Raw genomic sequence first — 13,070 nt, 5'->3', positions numbered from 1 at the left:
AAGACAAAGCAAAGATGATGTTCTTTACAGGAAATGCTCAATAAGTCCACCATCATTCCTCAACAATAGCTGCAGTCGATGAATAATCTTGTGAACAGCACTGTAAAGCATGTCCGGAGTTATGGTGAGTCAATGGTGTCGGATGTTGTCTTTCAGCATCCCTAGAGATGTCGGTCGATCACGATACACTTGCGACTTCAGGTAATCCCAAAGCCAATAATCGCACAGACTCCGGTCTGGGGACCTGAGAGGCCAAGCATGACGAAAGTAGTGGCTGAGCACACGATCATCACCAAACGACGCGCGCAGTAGATCTTTCACGAGTCTAGCAATATGGGGTGGAGCGCCATCCTGCATAAACATCGTACGTTCCAGCATGTGTTTATCAGCCAGGCTGGGAACAATGCGATTCTGTAACATATCGGCGTACCTCTCACCCGTCACGGTAGCAGTTACAAAACCAGAATCACGCATTTCCTCGAAGGAAAAAGGCCCGATAACGGTAGATGTGGTAAATCCAACCCATACCGTGACTTTCTCGTCGTGCATTGGAGTTTCCACGACGGTTCTAGGATTTTCGGTAGCCCAAATTCGGCAGTTATGAGCGTTGACAGACCATCGGAGCGTGAAATGAGCTTCGTCGGTCCACAACACGTTACTCAACCAATGGTCATCTTCCGCCATCTTTTGAAACGCCCACACCTTAAATGCCATCCGCTTCACTAAATCGCCACGTAACAGTTCATGATGCCGATGGATTTCGTACGGATGGCATCGGAGGGTACGCCTAAGTGCCAACCAAACAGTAGTGTATGGAATGCCGGTGCGACGTGCGACTGCACGAGCGCTGACTTCCCCGTGCATAGACGAACCCACTACAGTCTCTATTTCCTCCTGAACTGTCTCAGCAGCATTATGCCTTGTGCTCGGTCGGCCACTAAGGGGTCTGTCGTCAAAACAACCCGTGGCTTCGAACTTCGAAATCATTCTCGCCCCAGCTGCATTTGTCAACGGACCTTTACCCGTTGGAATCCCCTTCCTGTGGCGATAGGATCGTAACGCTGAACTAGCACATTCCCCATTCTGACAATACAGCTTCACTAAAAGCGCCTTTTCAGGTAACGTCAACATGCTGCGACTGCTGGCGCATCTGATTCTCTCTCTCATCTCAGCTCCTTTTATACACGATTGTCACGCGTAGTCACTGACATTTTGCTGTCCAGTCCATCCGTCGGACATTTTGTGAACTTTTTTTTGGTTCTAATAAAACACCATGTCATTCCAGCCATGTGTGTCAATTTTTAACTCTCTATCTACATTATTCCGTGGTTTATTTTCAAATTTATACTGACTTTTTGATCACCCGGTATTACTCAGATATTATCCAAGGACTAGTCCATGTCGGAAGCTGCCGGTGTATCCTAACAGACTGATCTGTTGTTGTCGATACTGGTTCTTTAGTGACAACACCGTCTTACCCGCCTCCTGTTATATTGGCAGCTCTGCCTGTTATGTATAGTGGTTCATCCCGGTTAACGTACGGGTGACCGGATGCTTTTTATCAGATAGTGACTTCCATGGCTTACACCAGAGGTTTTTGATCTGATAGCCACTGCACTATCTAAAGCAGGCCTAGGCGTCCGCGAGCGCTTCGGCCACGATCCTGCCTAGACTAGGAGCGCTGCGGCGGGCGTCTAGGGGCGAGGAGTAAGCAGGAACAGGAGCAGGCTGCCGCCGCACACCGCTGGAGGAAGGCAGTTGTGTTACGTTAGATTTGCGTTCCCCACTAAGAATACTGTAGCGCTTAGGCACAACGTTGCGGGGGGGGGGAGGGAGGAGGGGAGAGGAAGCCACATTATTCCTACCTGTATGAGATTTGCATCACTTTTCGTGTAGTTCGAGGGTTATGCAACGTGCTTAATACGCCAGTACTGTATTATGAGATGGAAAATCATTACAACGCCAACCACGAAGCACTCACCTTCTGACAAACGAGAGTGAATGCTGCCTCAATTTTAGGCTGATGTTATGGGGAAAAAAATGAGTTAAGGGTAAATAGGGCACTGACGAAATGTTCTATGGTTAGCAGCACCAATTATTTAAATTAATTAAATGCTGCAATGTAAGTGGAGAATCATTTGCTAACAGATATGGCGAACAATACCGATGCTATCAAACAAAAGTTAATCTTGCGTAAAAATCAGCTTCAAGTTCACGACGTGGAACGTTTCCCGGACGTTAAGATGGTCGTTTACGTGCCAGACATGAATGACTATGTTTCAATAATTCAAACATTTCATTATGAGATCTTGAAGAAATTCGAAGACTTCGTATGTTGCATACAGACTTCGATTTATATGTCAGACCGTTCTCGCTTTTACATTAAATATATTCGCAACTGCGAATGGAAACAATCAGCTGTGGAACGGAATAACGACAGTGAAAATTTGTGCCGGGCTGGGACTTGAGGCCGGCCCCTGTGTCCGAGCGGTTCTAGGCACTTCAGTCCAGAACCGCGCTGCTGCTATGGTCGCAGATTCGAATCCTGCCTCGGGCATAGATGTGTGTGATGTCTTTAGGTTAGTTAGGTTTAATTAGTTCTAAGTCTAGGTGACTGATGACCTCAGATGTTAAGTCCCATAGTGCATAGAGGCATTTGAACCAGTTCCCTCTAGTATTACGAAAGTTATTCACTGATGTCTTAACATATGACCCGTCTTCTTGTCAGTATCTTCCATACATTCCTTTCCTTGTCGATACTGTGGAAGACCACTTCATTTCTTATCTTATCAGCACGCAGATTTTCATCATTCTTCTGCAGAACGAAATCTCAAATGCTTCATTCTCTTTAATTCCAGTTTTACCACAGACCATGTTTCATTCTCAGGAATTTCTTCCTCAGACTAACGCCTATGTTTGATACTAGCAGACTTCTCCTGACCAGGAATGCCGTTTTCTGCCGGCGCTGGTCTACTTTTTATGTCCTCCTTGCTCCGTCCAACATGGGTTATTTTTCTGCCTAGGTAGAGTAAAACAGAAGTGATTTCTGGCGTTCCCCAAGGCAGTGTTATAGACCCTTTGCTGTTCCTTATCTATATAAACGATTTGGGAGACAATCTGAGTAGCCGACTTCGGTTGTTTGCAGATGACGCTGTCGTTTATCGACTAATAAAGTCATCGGAAGATCAAAACAAACTACACAACGATTTAGAAAAGATATCTGAATGGTGCGAAAAGTGGCTGTTGACCCTAAATAGCGAAAAGTGTAAGGTCATCTACATGAGTGCTAAAAGGAATTCGTTAAACTTTGGTTACACGAGAAATCAGTCTAATCTAAAAGCCGTAAATTTAACTTAATAAATAAGTATAACAATTACGAACAACTTAAATTGGAAAGAACATATAGAAAATGTTGTGGGGAAGGCTAACCAAAGGCTGCGTTTTATTGGCAGGGCACTTATAAAATGTAACAGACCTACTAAAGAGACTGCCTACAATACGCTTGTCCGTCCTCTTTTAGAATACTTCTCAGCGGTGTGGGAATCTTAGCAGATAGGACTGACGAAGTACATCGAAAAAGTTCAAAGAAAGGCTGCACGTTTTGTATTAGTGCGAAATATGGGAGAGAGTGTCGTAGAAATGATATAGCGTTTCGGCTGGAAATCATTAAAAGAAAAGCGTTTTTCGTTGCGACGGAATCTTCTCACGAAATTCCAACTTTCTCCTCCGAATGCGAAAATTTTTGTTGACACCGAGGAGGAACGATCACCACGATAAAATAAGGGAAATCAGAGCTCGTACGGAAAGATACAGGTGTTCATTCTTTCCGGGAGCTATACGAGATTGGGATAATAAAGAATTGTGAAGGTGGTTCGATGAACCCTCTGCCAAGCACTTGAATGTGATTTGCAGAGTACCCATGTAGATGTAGTTGTAGAACTTTTGGTGGAAAAATTAAAATTTTAAAATAGACACTTGAGATACAATGATGCAGTATTTGCCTTTTAAAAGTTGTCTCGCTGTGTTACAAACACAACGTCTTCCCAAGTTTTTCGCGCATGTAGCCTCCAGATATAACCGTATCACTCACACATATGCTCGGAATAGCGCAGTCCTGGGAGAAACAGTAGCGCTGAAAAGTGTGGGCTGCACTCGTACAAGCGCGACCACGTTCCCGGAGTGCAAATCGTGGTCAGGTCTGCTCTGAAGAGATTAGCACGTTCTTGTAAGAGTGGCTATTGTATTCTCCAGTTGTAAGTGTAACTGTGTTATGCTTTTTTACCCACATTTTAAATCAGTTATAAGTTGTACTTTTCTCAACGTGACAGTTACGCAGAGAAATTAGAAATCTGGTTTTCTGTATCTGATTTGTCATAAGCTCATTGAACATAAAGAACAGTACACGGAAAATTGACTAGTACAAATGAAATCAAGGTTACTCCTGTCCGGCGGATAAGAAGGAGAGAGGAAAAGAACCCATCTGAACCACATTTAACACTGTAACAATGTGGAGAAACCCACTTCCATCTGGTCTTAGTCGCCTTCACTCCAAACCAACGAATCAATCCACACAATCATGGAACACATTATTCGCATAATACATATTTTCATGTTAGTAGCATATTACAGAATCGAAGCTTGACTAGTAGATCACATTCGTTGCCTTCTTTAATCTCTACTTATCTGCAATGATCACAATCGCATCACTCGTACTGCGAACACCACCTAAAAGGAGTACCGGCATGCGTGCCTGTTTTACGGGTGTTCACAATGAATACTTCAATTCTATCCTCCAGTAGCATTCGCCTCAGTGTCTCGAAACACATTTCAAAGATGTGTATGAATTCCTAAGGGACCAAACTACTGAGGACATAGGTCCCTAGACATACACACAAAACTAACTTAGGATAAGAACAACACACACTCCCATGCCTGAGGGAGAACTCGAACTTCCGGCGAGAGGGGCCGCGCAGTCCGTGACGGGGCGCCTCAATCCACGCGGCCACTCTGCGCGGCGAAATACAGTATTTTCGGATTTGTCCGTTATAATATTGCCATTTAAGGTAGTTCAACTGAGATAGGCTTTTCTATTATAAACAGATTTATCAAGGGTAAATGACGTAGATGTCACTGACAGAATTTAAAACGTTTAAACACAGCATTTTCACAAAATATTTAGTGTGATTAAATGACAAAGTACAAAAATAGTTTAATTGCAAAAATATACCATCAGCACACCTGATGGACAACGCTGTTTCATTCACCGACAGACTAGAACTACCTAAATCGCTCTACGCTCGATTTACTAATCTTGAACAAAAGTGCATTTTCTGAAGAAGTTCATGGAATGGATAAAAACAGAATGCAAAATACAGTACATATTATGTGCTGTAGGCAGAAATGTATTACACTATCTTATGCGCTATACGGAAATAAGCGAAAATTTATCTAAGTAAAGTACAACATCAGCAACTCCCCATCCATAGTAAACTATAGCATTAAAACTTCTTTCATACATTCTGGAAGATTATTTTGAAGTAATCAAGAATTTCTTGCTTAACCAGAGAGTCATTTATAATGGATTCAGACTATGTGTTTCAATTGCTAAAGTGAAACTAAGTCTTCCTTCATCAATTTTCACTGAAAAGTGACGATTCCATTTTCTTACCTCTTCAGCTGCCTGCTTACTTCAAAGTAGAGTAAAGTACGGTTCACTTATGTCATCATCCTGTTCGCCATTAGCGACGTTGTCACCACAACCTTCGTCATGAAGCTTTGTATGATTTCACTTAAGCTAGTTGATTTGCTTTGTGTGTACAGTGCTTCATCGACATTATCATATACCTCAGATAAATCAAATTCCTTTACTGAAATCTGAAGTTCACGCTTATGTTCCTTCATGTTGTTTTCTTCAGTACAGTCGTCAGTCGTGGAAACATGGTCAATAAAGAGAGAACCCTGCTGTCTTGAAAATATTGTTGATTGTACTGGATGTTACTTCTTGTAAGGCTGAGGATCCCAGAGAACTGCATCCTATTCTACATTGCCCAATTTAGATGAAATGTGTGTGAATACATTTTTCCTGCAAAACATTTCGAAATTTTGAATGACCCGCTGATGCAGAGGTTAGAAATGTGAAGTAGAATATGACGGCAAAAAGATTATTTTCACACTTTCAGTACAGCACCTCAATGGGAAGTGGCATTATTCATAAGCAAAATAACTTTCTTTCTTTATCTTTCCAGTCTTCTATCAAATGTTGTTGTTGTGGTCTTCAGTCCTGAGACTGGTTTGATGCAGCTCTCCATGCTACTCTATCCTGTGCAAGCTTCTTCATCTCCCAGTACCTACTGCAACCTACATCCTTCTGAATCTAGTTAGTGTACTGATCTCTTGGTCTCCCTCTACGATTTTTACCCTCCACGCTGCCCTCCAATGCTAAATTTGTGATTCCTCGCTGCCTCAGAACATGTCCTACCAACCGATCCCTTCTTCTAGTCAAGTTGTGCCACAAACTTCTCTTCTCCCCAATCCTATACAATACCTCCTCATTATTTACGTGATCTACCCACCTTATCTTCAGCATTCTTCTGTAGCACCACATTTCAAAAGCTTCTATTCTCTTCTTGTCCAAACTAGTTATCGTCCATGTCTCACTTCCATACATGGCTACACTCCATACAAATACTTTCAGAAACGACTTCCTGACACCTAAATCTATATTCGATGTAAACAAATTTCTCTTCTTGAGAAACGCTTTCCTTGCCATTGCCAGTCTACATTTTATATCCTCTCTACTTCGACCATCATCTGTTATTTTACTCCCTAAATAGCAAAACTCCTTTACTACTTTTAGTGTCTCATTTCCTAATCTAATTCCCTCAGCATCACCCGACTTAATTTGACTACATTCCATTATCCTCGTTTTGCTTTTGTTGATGTTCATCTTATATCCTCCTTTCAAGACACTGTCCATTCCGTTCAACTGCTCTTCCAAGTCCTTTGCTGTTTCTGACAGAATTACAATGTCATCGGCGAACCTCAAAGTTTTTACTTCTTCTCCATGAATTTTAATACCTACTCCGAATTTTTCTTTTGTTTCCTTTTCTGCTTGCTCAATATACAGATTGAATAACATCGGGGAGAGGCTACAACCCTGTCTCACTCCTTTCCCAACCACTGCTTCCCTTTCATGCCCCTTGACTCTTATAACTGCCATCTGGTTTCTGTACAAATTGTAAATAGCCTTTCGCTCCCTGTATTTTACCCCTGCCACCTTCAGAATTTGAAAGAGAGTATTCCAGTCAACATTGTCAAAAGCTTTCTCTAAGTCTACAAATGCTAGAAACGTAGGTTTGCCTTTTCTTAATCTTTCTTCCAAGATAAGTCGTAAGGTCAGTATTGCCTCACGTGTTCCAACATTTCTACGGAATCCAAACTGATCTTCCCCGAGGTCGGCTTCTACCAGTTTTTCCATTCGTCTGTAAAGAATTCGCGTTAGTATTTTGCAGCTGTGACTTATTAAACTGATAGTTCGGTAATTTTCACATCTGTCAACACCTGCTTTCTTTGGGATTGGAATTATTATATTCTTCCTAAAGTCTGAGGGTATTTCGCCTGTCTCATACATCGTGCTCACCAGATGGTAGAGTTTTGTCATGACAGGCTCTCCCGAGGCCATCAGTAGTTCTAATGGAATGTTGTCTACTCCCGGGGCCTTGTTTTGACTCAGGTCTTTCAGTGCTCTGTCAAACTCTTCACGCAGTATCTTATCTCCCATTTCATCTTCATCTACATCCTCTTCCATTTCCATAATATTGTCCTCAAGTACATCGCCCTTGTATAAACCCTCTATATACTCCTTCCACCTTTCTGCTTTCCCTTCTTTGCTTAGAACTGGGTTGCCATCTGAGCTCCTGATATTCGTACAAGTGGTTCTCTTCTCTCCAAAGGTCTCTTTAATTTTCCTGTAGGCAGTATCTATCTTCCCCCTAGTGAGACAAGCCTCTACATCCTTACATTTGTCCTCTAGCCATCCCTGCTTAGCCATTTTGCACTTCCTGTCGATTTCATTTTTGAGACGTTTGTATTCCTTTTTGCCTGCTTCATTTACTGCATTTTTATATTTTCTCCTTTCATCAATTAAATTCAATATTTTTTCTGTTACCCAAGGATTTCTATTAGCCCGCGTCTTTTTACCTACTTGATCGTCTGCTGCCTTCACCACTTCATCCCTCAGAGCTACCCATTCTTCTTCTACTGTATTTCTTTCCCCCATTCCTGTCAATTGTTCCCTAATGCTCTCCCTGAAACTCTCTACAACCTCTGGTTCTTTCAGTTTATCCAGGTCCCATCTCCTTAAATTCCCACCTTTTTGCAGTTTCTTCAGTTTCAATCTGCAGTTCATAACCAATAGATTGTGGTCAGAATCTACATCTGCCCCAGGAAATGTCTTACAATTTAAAACCTGGTTCCTAAATCTCTGTCTTACCATTATATAATCTATCTGAAACCTGTCAGTATCTCCAGGCTTCTTCCATGTATACAGCCTCCTTTCATGATTCTTGAACCAAGTGTTAGCTATGATTAAGTTATGCTCTGTGCAAAATTCTACAAGGCGGCTTCCTCTTTCATTCCTTCCCCCCAATCCATATTCACCTACTATGTTTCCTTCTCTCCCTTTTCCTACTGACGAATTCCAGTCACCCATGACTATTAAATTCTCGTCTCCCTTCACTACCTGAATAATTTCTTTTATCTCGTCATACATTTCATCTATTTCTTCATCATCTGCAGAGCTAGTTGGCATATAAACTTGTACTACTGTAGTAGGCATGGGCTTTGTGTCTATCTTGGCCACAATAATGCGTTCACTATGCTGTTTGCAGTAGCTAACTCGCACTCCTATTTTTTTATTCATTATTAAACCTACTCCTGCATTACCCCTATTTGATTTTGTATTTATAACCCTGTAATCACCTGACCAAAAGTCTTGTTCCTCCTGCCACCGAACTTCGCTAATTCCCACTATATCTAACTTTAACCTATCCATCTCCCTTTTTAAATTTTCTAACCTACCTGCCCGATTAAGTGATCTGACATTCCACGCTTCTATCAAATACCGGCAACAATTCAGTCATTATTTCCCTCCTCATCCAAGATTCCTTATTAGCATACCGCTCCACGTTCAGTTTACTTAATTTACTAATATCTAAGACTTACCAAAATCACCTACCTTATTAACTCACAGTAGAAAAGTGAGTCGTTCTTTTGTAATTTTACCTCCTCGATGGTTTACACCTTCCAAATCCATTTTTACTGGGTAGAATGCCGAACAAAAGACGTCTCTTCACAATATAAAATGTTTAATTGATCATAGGCCTAGCAAATTCCTGTTACCATTTTTTGCCAATCTGACATGGTGTTTTCGTCCCCTGAACTGAATTCACCAAACTGGATAGAAAATGGATGTTTTGTTGACTTTTTTCTCGCCGCCAAGAAGGCCACCAACTGTCAAATCATTGCTGCGAACACGGCAAAACCACTTCAAATTATCAACTGTTAAGCCTGGTGTGTTGCGAAAAGCGTGTTTACTGATATGCTTATCATTTCCAATTCACAATTTCAGAGTGTCCCTTCTATATCTTAAACTGCCTCTGATTCGTGTTTTTCCAACAGAAAACTTCGTGGCCGTATCTCTAACACTAAAATTTCCCTTTACGTAGTCACTGATGCTCTCGAGCCCCCCTTTCAGTATTAACCGTTTCTGTGTTCGTGGCATGTTAGCACCGCAGCACATAACCTCTCTCGGGTGGAGGTATGAACACTATGCTCTTTAACTTACGAAACGTTCAGATGTATGACAACGATAATTACCGTTAGATCTACAATAAATTTTCTTTTATGCTGTCAGTTATATAGAAGCTTTCATTGTCGTTGAGGGATGCATTTCAGTGTCCGCGTCCGTCACAGACAGTGGAGGGCAAACCGGGGCTCCTGTCAAGGGCGGCAATTTCAGGGACGGCCAAAACCATATTCTTCTTTGTTTCACCAAGTGCCTAGCTTCCAGCGCACTTTAGTTTATTGATTATTTATATGATTTTCAAACGCATCCCTGTTGGTTTTTTGATATTTTTGAACACATTCCAAGTTAATTCCTGAACGAATCGTAAGTTGATTTTTGAATATGTGCATAGTGTACGTGATGTCTCTGCCAGGGGAATCCCCGTCAGATCTGGAAATAAAATAATCTTTACGACAGACAGAAGGGGACAGGGCTACAAGAGCTGAGACGAATAAAGCCGAACAGGCAACTCAAAACGTTGTATTTTTATGTGGTTGATTCAGTGTGCTAATTTATTCTTCGGTTAAATTTTGACAGTGGCAGAAACAGTTACAGAATTAGTGAAGATGATTCCAAATGTGTGTAAAACTTCGATCTCATGCTTGAGAAACTGGGGAATATGAATGAAATGTGGAACTATTTCCTAACAAAAAACTTTTTGCTTGTAGTAGGCCTGATACGCATTTGATATTAGCACTTCGTGAATTATATTCTGTCGTATTATTTACGTAAACGAGGTGCACAAAAATGACCGTTTTTGTCTAAACAATCTCGCTTAATTGGCGTGTGTTTCAGTCACTGCAATATTATAAACGCCGATTTCGTTTTATGTATCAGACAGTGATAAAATGGTCGTAATCAAATCGAGGGTCTACACTAGTCTTAGGTACTATTTCTATTAACAGCTTTTTCACTATTAAACAACAACGTTTTGATTTTTCAAATAGCAAACGCTTGACGAACTTGATGAGGCAATAGATTCTTTCGCAGAAAGAAAATCCCGGCGTATAAAGCTGTAGCAAGATAAGAGTTAAAAAATGCCGGCACGTAAGGATTAAAGAAATGTATAGTGTCTTGCTTATCTCTTGTTTTACTGTTTTTTTTGTATCCTATATTTATGTCACACAAAAAAAGTTATTAGCTAATAGGCAATAAAGAGTTCCGATTTTTCCGGTAGAAAATCGATTTGTTTTTGAATTTTTGACGCGCTATCTCAAACGCTCGAATGGGGAAAGGGGGAGGGGGTGCTCTATTCAACTTTTTGCCCCAGTTCGGAAACATCCTTTATATTATATCAAGTCTTAGGTCTGTCTAAGAACTTCGCGGTGTCGCCAGAACAGTGAGATCCTAGTTCAAAGTTGGCGCCTCACGATGGAACTACAGGCTATGGACAGTCGCTGCCACACGCAGCGACGAATGAGAGCGCAACGCCCCCCTCCTTATCCCTGACACCAGACTGTGAAAGCAGCAGCGTCGTAGCTCAGATCCGTCAGCGAGCTAGGATCGTTAGTCAGCAATGCGTACCAAAGCTATAGCTAAATGTGCATTGATATGTGATTACAATTCAATTTTGTTAGAAGCAGTGAACAGTTATCTTATTCTGCGACAGTACGATAAAAATGTACTGTCGTTGACGTGCAAGTATCCGACATTAAACAATTTTACCAATGTGTGTATTGCAGCTCCCTCTCGACCGCCCCCAGAAGTAAAATTATAGTACAGTTATCTATACATACTGTAACACACATCAGACATTGAGTTGATAGGCATTCTTTTATTTTTTGTTTTAATTGTTACTTAATTATTCTCTTTCTACAACATTGTTGCAGCTAATGTGGAAAAATTTTTCTTTCATGTGATGGATTTCAGGTTCTGGCTCAGTTTCTAGTGAGATGGTAGTATTTATGAAGCATTGTAACCTTTTAGCAGAATTTCTGTATCCTTTTAATCTTTTTGGAAGAGGTAGGTCACTGGAATGTTTTTAAATTCGAACGTAGCATTTACTGCGTTCTCCATCAGCTCATTTATCAGAAAGTATGCATTCGATAGTTTTGCTTTATTGAGTAGTTTGGTTTCCTTTTACAACAATCGTGGTCCTTTTCCGCAGATAAAAATCATTCCACACTTTAACTGATATACCTGAATATGCTATCTATTCATTTGCTAGTCTGTGTATTGCATAACCATTTCTTCATTTAGCGTTTCCTCAATTATTACCACCCACGCTTCAAAAACACTTGTTAGTGGAGGACGTACCACAGCGGCAAACTTGAGACAAAATAATCGTATTTATTATCTGCCTCGTAATCTTCCATTAACATCAGTTCTTGTATTTTCTGCCACAGACAATTTGTTGAAGTAAAAATTGCAACCGGAACGGGATGGTTCGGGGAATGCTGTTTTCATAGCTTTAACTGCAGCTGTTGTAAAGTCTAACTGTGCAGTTTTTGCTGATGACCCAGACATCTTGCTTTTCAATCCGGAAAAAGAGGTATTTTATTTGTATTTTAATTTTTGCCTGGGAGCAAAGCAAATAAAATAGGAATTACCTTTATTTTCTCTTGCTGTCGAATGATTCTTCCGTAAGAACAATACCACATTCGTAACAACTGAACACCACGCATCTTTTGTTAGGAACCGATCCACCGTCAATTTACAAACGACTATTACGATCAGCCCAGCGCAAAATGTTTTTGCACAATCGAATCTCCAAACTAGAGTCAGGTTTCAGGAGAGTCCCAATAGCTCCTCTTGTAGCTGTACACATTCCAGTCTAGAAATTGTCATGTTTGTGACGAAATTTAAGGCTATTGTTTTCAAATCTTGAAACTCGTTATTAATATTTTCGAAAACAGGCACTGTCGTTTCTGCTTAGCTGTTTATCCCACAAGTAAGTATTCATTTATTAATATGCATTCCAGTTAGACAACAATGTTGCACTTCAGCCACAATTCCGACATTTGCAATTTTAAAATGTCCTCGTTAATTATTCGGTTCATAACTCACACAAGCAGTTTGAATACTTCTCACGTTTTATGTGCTCCCGTCTGCTGTGACCACCCTTGTTGAGCAGACGCGGCTTGCGTTTAGTTGTTACATTACTTCCATTACTCACAGTGAACGGAACTCATAACCGCATACGAACCTGTACGGAAACGACGACTGCCGTGAGGTCACCTGCTGACTCAAGGTAAAGAAACATCTTCTGGTGGTGAATGACTGACGC

This window comes from Schistocerca cancellata, chromosome 9 (genome assembly GCF_023864275.1).
Source record: "Schistocerca cancellata isolate TAMUIC-IGC-003103 chromosome 9, iqSchCanc2.1, whole genome shotgun sequence".
In the NCBI taxonomy this organism is placed as follows: domain Eukaryota; kingdom Metazoa; phylum Arthropoda; class Insecta; order Orthoptera; family Acrididae; genus Schistocerca; species Schistocerca cancellata.
Note: the sequence above shows the minus strand (reverse complement) of the source record.